Here is an 18,030-nt window from a genome sequence, read left to right as displayed (position 1 = left end):
CTCTCAAAACCAGAGGAGTGGAAACCATGCTCCTCCACACATGGTTGATGCAATTCCCATCACCTCTGACCACTGCCATGCTATTGGTATAAATCAGTTTTTTTCAAACTTGGCATCTTTAAGGTGTGTGGATTTCAACTCCCAGAATTCCCTAGCCAGCCATAAGAGAACTCCCTGTGGCTGAAAAGAATTTCAAAACATTACTAATGGCAGATGAAGATTTCAGTGCCAGGCTTATCAGGGAAAAAGGCAATCACCCCTTCAGTTTCATATCCTGGAAAAAGAGATTCAAATAACTCACAGAGACCCTATCCTAATGAATTCACTCATAAATAAGGCAGGAGTTTTATTGATTCAGTTTCCAAGAGCCAGGATCCTAACCCCTTATTCTTTGACATTAAGACATATTAATGAAATTCCATGTCCCTGGCCATACTCTGCTATTATGGATTTGACAGATTACAATGGTATCCAAAAAACAACTGGAGGATCACTGTTCTCTCTTCTCCCCATTCTAAACCAAGAGTACTCATTCTCCCTTAGTATCTCACAATGGTTGAGTCCATTCAGCAGCCTAAGTAACTGGCAAAACACGTTCTTGGGTAGGCAGCAAAAGGCCCAAGCAACAATTTCAGGCAGGCCAAAGTTATGCTAAATCTGAGACTCAGTGGCTAGTGAAGTGGCAGTAAGGGCCTTGACCAGGGAATGTTTTTTTTTCTTAACATTTCACTGGAACTTGCTTCCTATAACTTAAGTCCATGATTCCATGTCCCGTCTTCTAGGAACAATGTAGGGCCTTTTATATGACACCACTTCAGATAACTGGCAAGTGTTCTCGCATCCCCCTTGAGTCCTTTTTTTCCCCCTCAGGGCTAAACATACCCATTTATCTCAAACTCTTGTCAAAGAAACTTATTTCTGATCTTTCGATAATATTTGTTGCCCTTCTCTTAATCCTTTTCAAGTTGTCTGAATCCTTCTTAAATTATGGTATCCAGAACCTGATACAGCAGAAGTCAAGATCTATTTGGTGCAGGTCTCTTTCAGATGATACAATCCTTTCCCTTTGGTCTCTCAATGTCTTGCCCTAATCACTTGACAGTTATCCAGTATTCTGCTGCTAAAATCATTTGCACAACCCTGGTTATATGACACCCATTCCTTAAATCCATACACTAGCTTCCTGTCTGCTCAAGAAACCAGCACAAAGTCCCTGTTCATACCTCTCTGCACTTACATCTCCAGATATCCTGTCCACGATAATTCCTTCTCCACACCACCACTCTCCATAGGTTTCTGGCCCCCACCCCCACCCCACAAGCCCTGTCTTTTGCTGCCCTGTAAACTTGGAATTGCCTCTCAGGGTCTCCTTTTTTTCCTTTCAGTTTCTCCTCCAAGCTTTCTCATACAATCTAGAGAACAACCCTCTGCTTCCCCATGCCATACTGTAACGTCCCCATGCTATTCCCCATACTATAAGTTCCCCATGCCATGCTGTAAAGGGCGAAATTTGAAAACAAACATACTTTTCCATTTTCCTCCTGACCTTACTTTTTTTCTTCTGCCTGCCAAATACTACCTTGCAAGCAACTTTTTTTCCCTATTCCCATATTTCACTTCTAATTTACTTGCTCAGCTTCTATAAGATATTAACATTTTCAAACCTTGAAAATGTTCATATTTTCATGGACAGTTTTGGTATCTCCAATGATCTGGGTTACTCCACTTCTAAGATTAGCAACAAATCTGGTTTCTGTAGAATCAGAGCTTGGTCTTCAAACTTACGCTTTGATTTTGCTCTGAGTTTCTTGTTTATTCATTTGCTTATATATCATTAATTCAAGTTGATCAATATGTAAGTGTATAAACTGAATGTAAAGGAATAAAAAGGACAATGTTGGGTTTTTTTGCCATCAGTGATTTTCCATATAAATCTAATTGCAATGTTGATTTAGCATATCTATAAGGCTTCGTGGACTATGTACAAACTCAGCAAACTGTAGCATATTCAACAAACAATGCTTAAGCAAACCATGACTTAGCATAACATGTGAACCATGTTACTGTGGTTTAAACTGCTAGGTCATATCCTAAGTCTTCCAAAGATTTGCAGAGCAACTCTTATGGGGGAAAGAGATCACCTGGGGGCAATTTCTTCAAGAACCCTTTGGAAACTCTCTGGATCCATTGGATGCTTGAGATGGACCTTCTAAACAGGTCCTATCCTGTGAGATCCTGGGTGGCAGTTGGATTAGGAAGTGATCTGACCATAATAAAAGAGTAGATGTAATGCCCTGCATATTCAGTTGAACAGAGATCTGGCATATGACCACCTACGTGTGTTGGGTCAGAGATTACTTGGGGCACGCCATCATTATCATGGAGATAGTGAGCTCTATGGCTTTTCCAGACCTACACCAAAATTATGAAATCATCCAACACCAAAAACTGGTAATTCCAGCCTGGAAACCAGATCCAGGAGGCCAGAGAGGGAGCCAACTGGGCAGCACAATGGTCAATACACCAGAAGGGTATTCAGCATGCCTCTACAGTCCAACTTAATATGCATTCAGATCATGTCACATCCTGCTACGGACTTGATGGTCTCAGTGCCCTCTTCCAATTCTGTGATTCTAAAGCGAGGTTAGAAATCTAATTAAATATATAATTTTGAAAACTAGGGACTACCAAGCCATTGTCTGTATGGCCAAAATGAACTATAGGAAGGCCAGTGATGCTTCTATACAGCAAAGGCTGGGCAGGAGGCATGGTGCACCAGTGGTTTTTTGCGCTCAAAATACATGAACATAAACTTCCCCCTCTCTGCAAGTTTGCCTAGTGTTCTCGGTTCAAATCAGGCTTGCAGCCACCTTATAACAACATTCCCAAGAGAAGTTATCTGACAAGTCCCTATATGAGTGAAAAAATAACCATCTGCTTATGTGAGAAAGATAAAGGGATAATTTTGAGTGGAGGGCAGTTCTGTTCTTCAGGACAGTTCCAGCCACTGGGAATCAAGCATATTTCACTTGCATAGTCCTATTCTGGTTTAGCCTCTTGATAAAAAGGTGGGGTTGTTTTTGGTCATTATTTGCTTTTTCAACACACACACACACAGTAATCAAGTTTTTAAAGAATCATTTAACTGAAGAAAATGCTATCTTCTGGAACTGGTATGGCTATTTCTGTTTGAACTTGGTAGTCTGCAATATCTTATGTGTCTGGAAAGAGTTAATGTCTTTATGTTGTCAGTGTTCTCGCTGCCACCACCCCCACCCCCCCACTGCAACCGGCACTATGTAGATCTAGCCGGCAGGCACTCCCATGTGCTTGTCCAGGCTCCTGACCTGACACATTGCCAAAAACAAGGAATTCACAGCTCAACTAACATCTAAAAAAGGAAAGGCAGACAACAAATCCAGAACACCCTTCCTGCTGCATGGAAGGCGGGGGGGGGGGGGAGGAACAGGGGAGAAGAGAAGGGGAGAGCCAGCCAGCAGTTGCCTACCCCTCCCCTCCTCTCCAGCCCTGGCACCAAGAACTGTGTAGATGGAATTAGGATGAGCATGTGATAGTGGTGCATAGTTGAGCAAATTAACTTTCCATTATCTCAGCTGCAGCCTCCTGCTCATCACAGAGGACAGACCTATTGTTAAGGACAAAGCCAGACCAGCCACATGACCAGGCCCCTTGGTTTCCTAACCTCAGGGGTCACAGGATTTCTCCTAGCCCTAGGCAGGATGCAGCTAGCCTGGATCTGACAATGGGTCCACTGGACCTGGAGAGCCAATGGACCAGACCAAGTATGGCACAGCAAGCTTTATTTTCTTAGTGCTAGAAAAGGGTGTCCCCTCCAAAGAAGAGAGAACCTGAAGAAGCCAAAGTACACAGTAATTTATACAAGTTTCCACCAATCTGCTTTGGACGCACAGTTGTCCCCTTTATCCCCTCCTCCATCCTACCATGTCTGTCCATTATTCTTTTCCAATCATCAGCACCTTATCAGTGATTGAACTATCAGCGATTGAACTTCCTCTTTAAATGAGTAGGCTAAAGATCAAGCATAGTTACATTATGACAGCTGTCTTGTTTTTCACTTGCTATTCATCCCTTACACACACACCCCACACCTTTGGCTTCAGGAAGTTCCCTCCCTCAGAGCCATCCATTCTTATCAGGTCCTAACCGGCTTGAACCAATTTGATTGGGTGAATCTGGGGACAAAGGAGGATCAGTGAATATATAGAGAACAGCAGCACTGCAGAAAACCAAAGAACACAAAAATAAATGTTATAATTGCAATGAGAACAACTACCAGTTGGCACAATCAACCTAGGGATGGAAGCCAGGAGGTTATCCGAGATTTATCCCAATTCCAATTTCATGGGAGCGACCCTTAAGTTGAGTTTCCTAACTGATAACAGAACTTAACAGCCGACTTTTTTTTTTAATCTTCTGGACATTCAATTCAACCTCTCCTGATTTGTTGACATACACACAACAATGCTCTTTGATTAGGCATAAGTTCCATTCTGGGTAGCAGGGAGGACATCCAAAGCGTTGCAGTGTTGTAACATTACCTGAGCTAAAGACCGTACTTCACTCTGTGGGTTTGCAATTGCCAATGAGGAGGAATTGTAGGCCTTTTCTAGTACTTTAGGAATATTTTTAGAAGCCTGCTGCAAGTCTGCAATACCCCACATCCAAAGTACTGCCGTGCCGATTCTCTTACCTTCCAGGTATTTCCTTCAATTAAAAGGTTTTATGAGCCATCAGAATCCTCAAGGTTCCTCCTCTTGCAAGGCAGAGGAGCCCAGCTTCCCAAAAGCAATACCTCATTGCTAGTTAGATTCCTTCTTATGTACATATCAAGAGTAATATCCTAGAGTGAATGTTCCTTTCCAGCCAGATGGTACAGCTATATACCTTATAGAGGTATATATACCTTATAGAGAGCAAGCATAATCTAGTGGTTAAGGTGATGGGCTAGAAACCAGGAGACTGAGAGTTCTAGTCCCACCTTAGGCATGAAAGCCGGCTGGGTGACTTTGGGCCAGTCACTCTCTCTCAGCCCAACTCACCTCACAGGGTTGTTGTTGTGGGGAAAATAGGAGGAGGAAGGAGTATTAGGTATGTTCACTGCCTTGAATATAAAAAAAAATAACAATGAAGGCAGGATAGAAAATACATACATACATACATACATACATACATACATACCTTTCTCAGTCTGCAGACAAAAAAATATTCCAGGCTGAACAGGTTGCAGGTGCAGCCTGGCTCTCCACCTTGTATACTGTGACAATTTCAGACTTGGAGGAGAGCTACTATATGGAGGTTACCACATACCCTTACACCATCAGCTGCAACATGTCCTGCATCTCTCCCATGCTGTCCAGACAAAAAGACTCATTTGTGTGAACACAATACTTGGGATCTAACTGTTGAAACTGAGTTACTTATGTTTGTTAATTTGTCTGGTCCATATAATTCTGAGTTTTCATAACATACCTTACGGCCCATTTGAAGTTCTTTACAAGGTTGGTGACATAATATCCCTCCCTGCTCCTCTATACAAATGGTACAGTTACCTGAAGTTATCCTACAGATACGTTATGTGTGCCTTCTGTGACTAGAGCACTATTAGTTCTTTCCAGGAGCTCCCACACCTCATAGGTTTCATTTAGGATTAATGTCACCTGGCATTGCCTATTCCTCAATTCTACAAATCCTTTCATCCAAAAACAGAGCAGCAGCACTGACCTTTCTTAAATGGGTTACAGGAGCATCTTGATATAGAACAGAGAATCTCCCATGGGTACTATTACGAAGATGTAATTTATGAATTGAGGAAGAACCTTGGATTACCTCTTTGAAAATAATCCAGAGGAACTGCTATAAATGGTCTGTCAGGTACTGCCCTATACTGGTCTGACAGATATACTGATAATTTGTTGCACAACTAGCAATCAGAAAGGTTTGCCTGCCTAGCAATCACTTGGCAGGCTATTAACATCATGGGTGGAAAAGGCATCTAGTTTCCATCCTTTCCCAGCAGTCCACCAATTTATGAGAAAAACCAATTTGTATACTATAGTTCGCATGATCAGAAGTTCGCAGATTAATTATACCCCAAAGCAAATACCTTAAGGAACCATGTTAGCAATAATTACTAACAATAAAATTAGACACAAAATTATAATGATGTTACTAATCACTGATTCTGCCTTAATTTATTTTATTTATTAAATTTATGTCACCGCCCATCTCCCCCAATGTGAGGTGGTTCCAGCATCTGTAGTTGCAGCTGTTGGTCACTATGCGGATGCAAATACAGGAGAGGCTTGTTTTGAATTGACAGAAGGGTTTCCCACATTGTTCTGGTTTCTACAACTAATGGGTGTCTGGCTGTCAGCTTTTTCTAGGGTTGAATTGCTGATATCAACCTTACGTTGCTCCTCTCCTGCTAGCAAGGTTGTCCTTTTCACTTGGGTGCAATGGTATCAGACCTCTTTCCCTTGCATATTTACTACAGTCTTGGTGGCAAGCAGAACAAGGTATACACCTTCCCACCTTGGTTCCAGACAGGTCTTGCGCCAGTGTCTCTTGAGCAGAACCCAAACACCTGGTTGGATGGAGTACACAGGGTTATCGAGAGGTACAGGCTGGGTTGTGAAATTCTGGAGGGTATGTTATAAAAAGTCTGAAGTTTATCACCTCCCAGCATTGAGGTGTAAGCTTCAGGGTGCATCACATGTACTGGCAAGGGCCTACCAAATAAAGAGGTCCATTATTTGGCTGTGATGGCTACATAAATATGACAGCACATGGCAGGCACTCTACCCAATTTAATCCCATTTCAGTACACAGTTTGGCCAATTGAGTCTTTATATAGTCATTTGATCTCTCCATCAGTCCACTAGATTCTTGGTGATAAGGAGCATGGAGCTTCTTCTTGATCCCCAAAGCCTTGGATACGTTTTTTTTAAATTGGCCAGTAAATTGTAGACCACAGTCACTCTCAAGATGGAAGGGCAGCCATATCTTGGAATGACCTCTTTCATAAGTACTTTACTACTGCTATTACATCAGCCATGAAAGTAGGAAATGCTTCAGACCCCTTTGAATAGGTGCATATTACAGTCAGTAGGTGGCAATATACCCTGCAAGGAGGCATATCCATGAAATCAAGTTGCCAAGATTGGAATGGTCCATACATCTAAGGGGAAGTGCTGCTGGCAGCAGTTAGACAGGGTGTAGGCTGAATTCTGCACATACCCCACAGCTGTCGACCACTCGCTGTACAACTTGCTTTAGCCCCGAGACACACCAACGTTTTGAAATTTGCAGCGCAATCCTCCCTTTGCCCAGATGACCATGAGAGTGGAGAAGCTGGGCAAGGTGATAAAGAAATATTTGGGGGCACATGAGTGATCCATCAGAGGCCCATCAAATGCCATCAGAAGGGGAAACCCCCAAGTGTTTCCAAGTAGTATGTTCAGGAAACAGAAGGAATTGTCCCTGAAAAAGGACAGACTGGAGAAGAAAAGGCCAAAACTTCAAGAGCAAAAAGGCTGAGAGGGGAAACAAAAAAACCAGAAAGAGCAGCATCTTTGGCTGCAGTGTAAGCCAAATTGTTGCCTTATGGTAATGATTGGATGTCCTTGCCATGGGCTCAACAAGAGGAAACAGAAACTGCAACAGGGAAGCTGCAGCTGTGTTAGCAATGGAATATCCAGAAGAGGGAAACCCTTCTGTTTCCAAATCTGAACAAACGCCAAAGGCAAATTGGAGTCAGTGTAGATAGTCACTGAAGAGCCTGCCACTAGGGTACAAATGCAAGTCAGAGCCATAAGCTCTGTAACCTGAGCAGAAATGGTTGGGGCAATAGCGTGAGCTTCTATCACAAAAGTTGTGGTGACAGCAGAGTAGCCAGAGCACTGTCAACTAGCCTCATAAAACAGATGACCCATCAGTAAATAGCTCCCAGTCAGGTGACGGTAGTGGGACTTCAATGAGGTCAGGACCAGGAGCAGAAACAGTGCTTACTACTGCCCCACAATCACAAGGAAAGCCTTCAGTAGGGAGAAGCAACAACTTAACGGTATTTAAAGTCTGATAGCACTTAAGTCACATTAGCAGCAGACAGCAGAAGTTTCTCATACTGAGATAAAAACTGAGCAGAGAGATGTTGGGTCTTTTGAGAAAGCAGCAAAGTCTCAGTTGCTTGTGGAACTAGCAAGGTCATGGAGTGGCCCAAAAGAATGTCTTGAGCACACTCCAGCAAAAGAGCAGCAGCTGCCAGCCATTGCAAGCACTAGGGGTATCCAGCTGCTACCAGATCAGGTTTCAAAGAAGAGTAATCCACAGGCCATTGCCCAGGACCCATAAGCTGAGTTAGTACCCCTGAGGCAATGCCCTGCTAAGCATGACAATGGAGTGGAAAGGATTTAGAATAGCTGGGGAATGTAAATGCTGGTGCAGGTGACAGACCTTGCTTCAAGGCAAAGGAAGAGGAATTGTCATGAGTAAGGATGGCGAGCAGGGGGCTCCCATCCAGACTGTTAAGCGCATGCGTAGCACTGAGGAATTGGGCAGCCATTCAAAGAGACACAGATCGGGGCCGCCTTAACCTGCGGGGTTTATATGGCTGGGGTTTTCCCACGCTTCTTCAGTTTGTTAGGATTCCTGTTATGTACAAGCAATAAAACATTAGAGACCAGTTCCTTGTCTCAGCGTGTTTCCTGGCTGTTAGGACAGGAATTCTCTTCCTCAGACTAAGGAACAGGGTTGGGAATTGTGGTCCATGTCAGCCAAGAGTTGAGACGGGGTGGAAAAATTAGAGATCCATGTACAACAAAAACTCACCACTCCTAAAAAAAAAACATCCTGGATCTGTTTCTTGGTTGTAGGAATTTTCATAACAGAATGTGGCCAAGAAGACAAAACTGGAGTATAGACTTAGAAACCTTGTGTCCATGTTCAGCCAAAAACATCAGCAGGGCTAAGGAATCCTGCTGTCATGAGTACGGATGGTGAGCAGGAGGGGGCCCCTATCCTGGGGGGAAAACATGTGTAGTTTAGAGGCTTATTGGTGAGATGTCAAGATTAAAGATAGACATTTTGGGCATCAGTGAACTGGAATGGGCCACTTCACATCAAATGACCACCAGATCTACTACTGTGGACAAGAGGACCACAGAAGAAATGGAGTAGCCTTCATAATTAATAGTAAAGTGGCTAAAGCAGTGCTTGGATACAATACAAAAAACGATAGAATGGTCTCAATTCGAATTCAGGGCAAGCCTCTAAGATCACAGTGATCCAAATATATGCCCCAACCACAGATGCTGAAGAAGCTGAAGTAGATCAGTTCTATGAGGATCTGCAGCACCTACTGGAAAACACGCATAAAAGAGATGTTATTTTCATCACAGGAGACTGGAATGCTAAGGTGGGCAGTCAAATGACACCTGGAATTACAGGTAAGCATGGCCTGGGAGAACAAAACGAAGCAGGACATAGGCTGATAGAATTTTGCCAAGACAACTCACTCTGCATAACAAACACTCTCTTCCAACAACCTAAGAGACGGCTTTATACATGGACTTCACCAGATGGACAACACCGAAATCAGATTGACTACATCCTTTGCAGCCAAAGGTGGTGGACATCTATACAGTCGGTAAAAACAAGACCTGGAGCTGACTGTAGTTCCGATCACGAACTTCTTATTGCACAATTTAGGATCAGACTAAAGAGATTAGGGAAGACTCACAGATCAGCTAGATATGAGCTCACTAATATTCCTAAGGAATATGCAGTGGAGGTGAAGGATAGATTTAAGGGACTGGACTTAGTGGATAGGGTCCCAGAAGAACTATGGACAGAAGTTCGCAACATTGTTCAGGAGGCGGCAACAAAATACATCCCAAAGAAAGGGAAAACCAAGAAGGCAAAATGGCTGTCTGCTCAGACACTAGAAGTGGCCCAAGAAAGAAGGAAAGCAAAAGGCAACAGTGATAGGGGGAGAAATGCCCAGTTAAATGCAAAATTCCAGAGGTTAGCCAGAAGAGATAAGGATCTATTTTTAAACAAGCAATGCGCGGAAGTGGAAGAAGACAATAGAATAGGAAGGACAAGAGACCTCTTCCAGAAAATTAGAAACATCGGAGGTAAATTCCAGGCAAAAATGGGTATGATCAAAAACAAAGATGGCAAGGACCTAACAGAAGAAGAAGAGATCAAGAAAAGGTGGCAAGAATATACAGAAGACCTATATAGGAAGGATAACAATATCAGGGATAGCTTTGACGGTGTGGTTAGTGAGCTAGAGCCAGACATCCTGAAGAGTGAGGTTGAATGGGCCCTAAGAAGCATTGCTGTTAACCAGGCAGCAGGAGACGATGGCATCCCAGCTGAACTGTTCAAAATCTTGCGAGATGATGCTGTCAAGGTAATGCATGCTATATGCCAGCAAATTTGGAAAACACAAGAATGGCCATCAGACTGGAAAAAATCAACTTATATCCCCATACCAAAAAAGGGAAACACTAAAGAATGTTCAAACTATTGAACAGTGGCACTCATTTCACATGTCAGTAAGGTAATGCTCAAGATCCTGCAAGGTAGACTTCAGCAATTCATGGAGCGAGAATTGCCAGATGTACAAGCTGGGTTTAGAAAAGGCAGAGGAACTAGGGACCAAATTGCCAATATCCACTGGATAATGGAAAAAGCCAGGGAGTTTCAGAAAAGCATCTATTTCTGTTTTATTGACTATTCTAAAGCCTTTGACTGTGTGGACCATAACAAATTGTGGCAAGTTCTTAGTGGTGTGGGGATACCAAGTCATCTTGTCTGCCTCCTGAAGAACCTGTATAACGACCAAGTAGCAACAGTAAGAACAGACCACGGAACAACGGACCGGTTTAAGATTGGGAAAGGAGTACAGCAGGGCTGTATAATCTCACCCTACCTATTCAGCTTGTATGCAGAACACATCATGCGACATGCTGGGCTTGAGGAACTCAAGGCTGGAGTTAAAATCGCTGGAGGAAACATTAACAATCTCAGATATGCAGATGATACCACTTCGATGGCTGAAAGCAAAGAGGAACTGAGGAGCCTTATGATGAAGGTGAAAGAAGAAAGTGCAAAAGCTGGCTTGCAGCTAAACCTCAAGAAAACCAAGATTATGGCAACCAGCTTGATTGATAACTGGCAAATAGAGGGAGAAAACATAGAAGCAGTAAAAGACTTTGTATTTCTAGGTGCAAAGATTACTGCAGATGCTGACTGCAGTCAGGAAATCAGAAGACGCTTAATCCTTGGGAGAAGAGCAATGACAAATCTCGATAAAATAGTTAAGAGCAGAGACATCACACTGACGACAAAGGTCCGCATAGATCAAGCAATGGTGTTCCCCATAGTAACATATGGCTGTGAGAGCTGGACCATAAGGAAGGCTGAGGGAAGGAAGATAGATGCTTTGGAACTGTGGTGTTGGAGGAAAATTCTGAGAGGACTGCAAGAAGATCAAAGCAGTCCATCCTCCAGGAAATAAAGCCAGACTGCTCACTTGAGGGAACGATATGAAAGGCAAAACTGAAATACTTTGGCCACATAATGAGAAGACAGGACACCCTGGAGAAGGTGCTGATGCTAGGGAGAGTGGAAGGCAAAAGGAAGAGGGGCCGACCAAGGGGAAGGTGGATGGATGATATTCTAGAGGTGACGGACTCGTCCCTGGGGGAGCTGGGGGTCTTGACGACCAACAGGAAGCTCTGGTGTGGGCTGGTCCATGAAGTCATGAAGAGTCGGAAGCGACTGAACGAATAAACAACAACAACAAGTTTAGAGGTTTTGAACTGTCCTCCAAAGAAACTCAGAAGAGAACCGCCTTGAGTTTTGGGGTTTATCTGTCTGGGTTTCCCACGCTCCTTCAGTTTGGTAGGATTTTCTGACTACTAGAGCAGTTAATAAACACTAGAAACTAATTTCTTGTCTCAGCGTGGTTTTTTGATTAAGTCAGGACACCTGCAGGTGAGTCTTTGTCCACTGAACACAGAAGAATATCATCTGCATACTGCAGAAACCAGGAACCACAAGGGAGAGAGAAAGCATTCAGATCAGAATTTGATAAAACAAAGTAGGGCTATCAACCAAGCCCTGGGCGAGAGAACTCCAAGTGTATTGAGGGCCCTTCTAAGCAAAAGCAAAGAGGTACTGAGAAGCAGGATGAAGAGTGAAGAAAACAGCACACCAATCAACCCCAGAAACCAAAGAAGCAAAAATGGGATGGAAGTGAGAATTGTAGCTGGGTCTGAGACCGCCAGGGTGCAATGGAACAATATATTCATTGACGAGATGCAAATCCTGAACAAAACAGTAAGCAGAACAGATGCTTTCCCATTCAGGCTTCTTGACAGGGAGGATAGGAGTACTGCAAAGGGATCTAATAGGGACAAGCGTTCCATTTTCTAGGAGAGACTTGATCATTGGTGAAACACCTTCCTCCACTTCAGTGGAGAGCTGATATTGTAATACAGAGGGTGGCCTCCCAGGCTTCACAGAAATTCTCACCAGCTGTGCTGAGAGAAACAACCCCGCATCTGCAGGTGAAGATGCGCATGAAGAAGGTGGGGTATTCAGAGCTTGGTCAAACTCAGATTCAAAAGAAGGAGAGCTGTCTTACACAAGGAAGCTATGATCAGAGGGCAGAGTTAAAATAAGACCATTTGAAGTATTTAATACAGGTAGTCCTTGGTTAACAACCACTCATTCAGCAACCATTCAAAGTTCTGGCCATTGCACCACCCCCCATGGTCACGTTATCACAATTCAGGCACTTGGCTATCGGCTCACACTTATGACGGCTACAGCATCCTGCGGTCACATGATCACATTTGCAACCTTCCCTGCTGGCTTCCCGCAAGCAAAGTCAATGGTGAAGCCAGCAGGGAAGACCGCAAGTCGCTCCCGCTGCTTTTCTGATGCTGATCTCATACTCCATAGTGTATGTGCACCCACAGCAACTCCCCACCCACACTCCATAGCACCTGCCTGCACACACGCTGCGCCACAGCACCCCCTCCCCTGCCATGTGTCACTTAATGACCTGTGGTCCTCACTTAATGACAGCAATGTGGGAGAGGGGACTGCCAGGATTACCATTACTAAGCGATGCGTCACGTGACATCATGCTTTACAACCACATTGGTGATGGAAATTCTGCTCCCAATTACCATCATTAAGCGAGGACTACCCATACAGGTAGACAATTTGGATAGCAAATCCCAACCCAGTAGTTAGTGGGACAATGAGAGGGGGATGGAAGAAAAGGATGCTGTGTAGTTAGTGGACCAAAAGATAGGATCAGGAAAACTCCTTTGTAAAACAAAAGGATGCCTCTCCACTCCCTGCACAGTCACAGAGGAGGTGGATAAGACATCAGGAAGAGCCTATAGAGTAGAATGAGCTGCACCAGCATTATCAAAGCATTCGTATGAGTGTCCATTCACAAAAAGACTGAAAGTAGGGGAAGACAGGACAAAGGCAAGGACTTACCTAGGAAGTTATCTCCAAGTAGTCAATCTAAGAGAGTGAATTCCTGCACTGCAACCAAATCAGGAGTCCAGCAAGACTGTTGCTGGTTCCTGCTCAATTGTTGTTTATATTGTTGGTATAGATCAGGTGGGGCTGCAGAGAACACTCTCACTTCCAATGTCAGGCTGATGACAATAATTGCAACATCTGCTACCCAGAACAGGGCGAGAAGTGCACCAAGGCATTGATTGGCATGCTCCCCCCACTGTCCCCAAGCAGGATGAGGCAAGTTCACCAAGGCTGCCATCACAGAAGCAAATTTCTCAGTCTCCCTTTGCTGTTTTTTCACAGCCATTAAACACACAGATGGCAATAGACAGATTTTAGAGAGAACCTTTGCTTGCTCTCCAGGAGAATATTTGAAAAAATAATTTTGAATGTTAGGAGATAATTTTTTTCCAAATACCCCCTCACTAGCAAGGTTATGAAGAGGTTTTCCAGATGGATCCCACCACAGAAATGCAGCGCCTTTAGAAGACAGCAGTGAAAATCATTAGGATGTTCATCTACAGACAGACCTGTGACCAATTTACTACTGCAATGGTAAAGAGGTTTGCATTCCCTCCTAAAGGGCAGAGTGGTATAGTGTCAGCTGATTGTGTTCCATCTGGGTTGCATTAATCCCACTTGAGGTCTTCAAGAAGCCATGGTTGGGCAGGATTATTACCCTCCTGTATAGTCATTTGAGCTAAAACCTTGACTTTTCTTCTTCAGTCAAGAGAGCATCTAAAAGCTGATTAACATCCACCCAAGTAGGATTGTGAGTCAGAAAAATGGTGCTAAATCACCAATATAGTCTGATGATGTGATCACGGAGGCATGGGGTGTTCTGTTGCCATAACATAGTATCAGCGACTGCAAAGGGCACACTTGACTATTCCTGTTGAGTCCCTTGGCTGTTAGGACCCAGGATAGGATAGGCTCAAACGGGACCTTGAGACTAGGGGTTTGAGAATGAATACAAGGTAGACTGGAGCTTCTGATGCAACAAGAGGCAGTACTGGAAGAGAAACATGAGAATACCATGAGTCATCAGCCGCTGAAGAAGTAGTTGACAAAGCTCAGAGACAGGATACAAGGACGACAATCCATTTTGTTTTTTTCTGCGCAGTCCCTTTTCCCCACAAATACCAGTAAGTAATCCATTTGCACAAGATAGAAAAGGGTTCAAGGAACCCTCTGAGCTATTGTACCTTAATTTATTTTCATCAAAAGAACCTTTTGAGGACCATTCTAATTTGGGCTTCTCATTAGTCATGCTATGCCATAGTGTATTGCTCGATAATTTTAAATTGGTGGTAGAGAGGCCCACATTCGCAGGAATTTCTTTAATGTGACACACCATCCAGGATAGAGAGGAAACTGGAACTGCCTTAGCGACCTCTCTGACCCATGTTCACCAACACTATCAAAGAGCTAGACCAGAGTCATGGCCTAGATGTAAATTCCCTACACAGAGCCCCAAAACAGTCTATACTGAGCAAAGCAAGGGACTCTTACCATACTGTTCTGTTGTTGGTTCAGGAGTGATCAGAGTTGCAAAGAGAGCACAATATATTCCAGTGGCCAACTGCAGATGTGGTCTTAGTGAGACAGAAGAGTCCCATCTGGGGTGCCGGTTTGTTAAAGACAAATCTGGATTGATCAGATGACCAGGCCCCTTGCTTTTCTAGCCTCAGAGGTCACAGGCCTTTCTCCTAGCCCTGGGCGGGGTGCAGTAGCCTGGATCTGTGAATAGGTCCACTGGACCTGGAGAGCCAATAATATTCTTAGTACAATAATATTAATATTATTATATTAATAATAATATTCTTAGTACAAAATACGATGCCCCTTCCAAAGAAGAGAGACCCCGAACAAGCCAAAGTACATGGTTCTTTTATATACAAATATATATATTCTTTTATATACAAGTTTCCACCAATCCAATTTGGACACATTGTTGTCCCCTCTGCCCCCTTCTCATCCATATATAGATAAAACATACCACTTCTCCATCCTGCCACAGAAGGGAAAAACATACTATCTGTTCCTTTTTCTCATTAGCAGTTTTCCAGTTTTCTTATTTTACTATCAGCAATTGTAGTTATTCCTTTTAATTCAGTAGGCTAAAGGTCAAGCATAGTTACAACATGATAGCTGTCTTGTTCTTTACATTCCATACATCCTACCATGGTTACCCACCACAGACAGACCATCAACTTAACAGGGAGGACAACTGCCTGTCTTAGAGAAAGGGCAAGAATAGGCATTTACTCTATGAACATGTATATATACTGTATATACATAGATTTTCTCACTTAAAGGCATAAAACAGTATTTAAACAACTGCCCACAATTCAATAGACTCTAATGAGTTCTGGCAAGCCTATGTAATTTTTTCTTCCATTTATCATCTATGTGGCTAAGATACACATAGATATCTTAGCCACATAAGATATGGCCTTTCTATGGAGACTGCTGAAAAGGGCTCACCCATTTAGGCACTGCACAAGGAAAGGCTAAAGGCTTATCATGCTGACTGGAACTCATCGGAGTTCAACAGGTTTGCCCCCTCTCTTAACGTGGGCACTGACCCATGCACATGTATTAGATGGGGGCTATGACAATGTACACATGCTAAGCGCATATGAATAATGACAGGGTGGGAAGAAGCAGCACCTCTCAAACATTTCCATGGCACACAGAACATGCTTCAATGCAAATTTTGTGCACTGCCAGCTACATCTGGGTCAGTTCCCAGGTCGTGCAGTTTTATGGGAAGCCATTTGATTGGTTCCAATCCCCAAACCTTGGAACCAAGTGTCCAAATTCCATGTAATGCCCCCAATTAGTCCAGCTAATTCTAAAGCTTAAAACTGTTGATCTTTTCAAGATTTCAAAGGCATGTGTGTGTGTAGTGTATAGTATGTGTGTTGATTGCTGTTTTTTGTCTTTTTTCCCCTTTGTCTTATTGTTGTTGTTTTCTCTCTTTTTAGCTTTTTATATTAGATTTTAATGTATTTTCTATGCTTTTAATGACTGTACCCCACTCTCCTTATGCTGGTCTTTGTAATAAAAATTTGATTTGATATGTTAATGTAAAGGAGAAGAAAATAAAAGAAAAAAGAATTAAAATAAATGACATTACAGGAGGAATGAATGAATAAAGAGAAATTATCTAAAGGATCTCTGATCCCTTTGCCCTGCATCTTCCATGGACAGAACTGAGGCAGGCCTACAAACCAGCAGGAATCTGACTACTATATTCCCTCCTACTTAGGATTTCTTATTTTCTTCTGAAATTCCTGGCAGGGTGCTCAGATAGATGCCCATGAAAGGTGTGCAATGCCCTAGCAGAGACTCCATAAACACATGAAGGTACTTAGGTGGGAAAAAAATGAGGCAAGAGAAACAGCTATGGAGAAAAGGGATAAGATGATGGGGCAATTTGAGGCAGTGCCCCACCACCTGAATGGATTTGGGCTCTCTCACACCCACCACAAAACATTTCAGCCCACATCTCAAGAGAGAAGCTCTGCAGCTGCTCTATTTGCCAGGAGATGAGTAGCAACCTAGACATGCAACAGCCTTGCATGCCACCAGAAGGGTCAGTGGGACAAGAAAAAGACTTACCCATCCAAGGTACCATCTCATACCCCTGCCAAGCTCTAAAGTCTATCTCACAAACTCCTGGAATGAGCAACCACCTGGCCACAAGACTCTTACTGCTCCAAAAGTAGCATCTTTAAGGTTAGAACCCTCAAGACAATCCTAAAGCAAGACTGATCTGGAATATTTTCATCCTAGAGACTTCAGAATAAAGATCCAGGCTCTGACCACTGTTTTAACCAACCATGCATAAGATCTTGCCAGGTACAGATCTGTTCAGGGTTATTTTTCCAGAAGGGATGTTTAATATTCCCTGTGAAGTATTACCAGAACACACAGGACAGTGGGAGGAAGCAACGTAGTACATAGTGGCTCTTGTCCTGAAGCATTAGTATTATTCACGCAATTTATCAGGCATGCTAAATTTCCTCCCCCACATCCAAATGAAGGAGCTGTACTCTAACCATGGAAGTTACATCTTGGATTCCAGGTCTCCTCTAATCTGGCATCCTCCACCAAATGTGTGGGGGCAACTCTGAGAGCTGCAATCCCAACACATCTGGAGGACATTAAGCTGGGGAACACTGATAATATACAGAAATAGCATACTCATTTTCCAAATGCTTACTTTATGTTGTTAAAAACACTGCCATGAGCACAAAAGAGGTAGCCACAAGTCTGGGGAAACCTCCAGGTTTGTAGAAACATCAAAATCCTTAGGGAGGAAACTTTGGAGAAGACACCTAAAATAGTACAAGGACAACTGAGCAAACCTAAGCAGCATAGAATTCAGGCTAACTGTCATGAGTAAGGATCGCGAGCAGGGGGCTC

The 18,030-nt window shown here is 43.3% G+C and overlaps 1 protein-coding gene across 3 annotated transcripts in view; it reads right to left on the bottom strand.

Moving 5' to 3' along the window:
• SRF (serum response factor) overlaps positions 1–18,030 on the bottom strand; it is a 72,403-nt gene that overhangs the window by 20,769 nt on the left and 33,604 nt on the right. The gene's annotated exons all lie outside the window — the stretch shown is intronic.

Source organism: Candoia aspera, chromosome 1, assembly GCF_035149785.1.
Source record: "Candoia aspera isolate rCanAsp1 chromosome 1, rCanAsp1.hap2, whole genome shotgun sequence".
In the NCBI taxonomy this organism is placed as follows: domain Eukaryota; kingdom Metazoa; phylum Chordata; class Lepidosauria; order Squamata; family Boidae; genus Candoia; species Candoia aspera.
The sequence above is the reverse complement of the archived record's forward strand: the minus strand, read 5'-3'. Positions and strand labels throughout refer to the sequence as shown.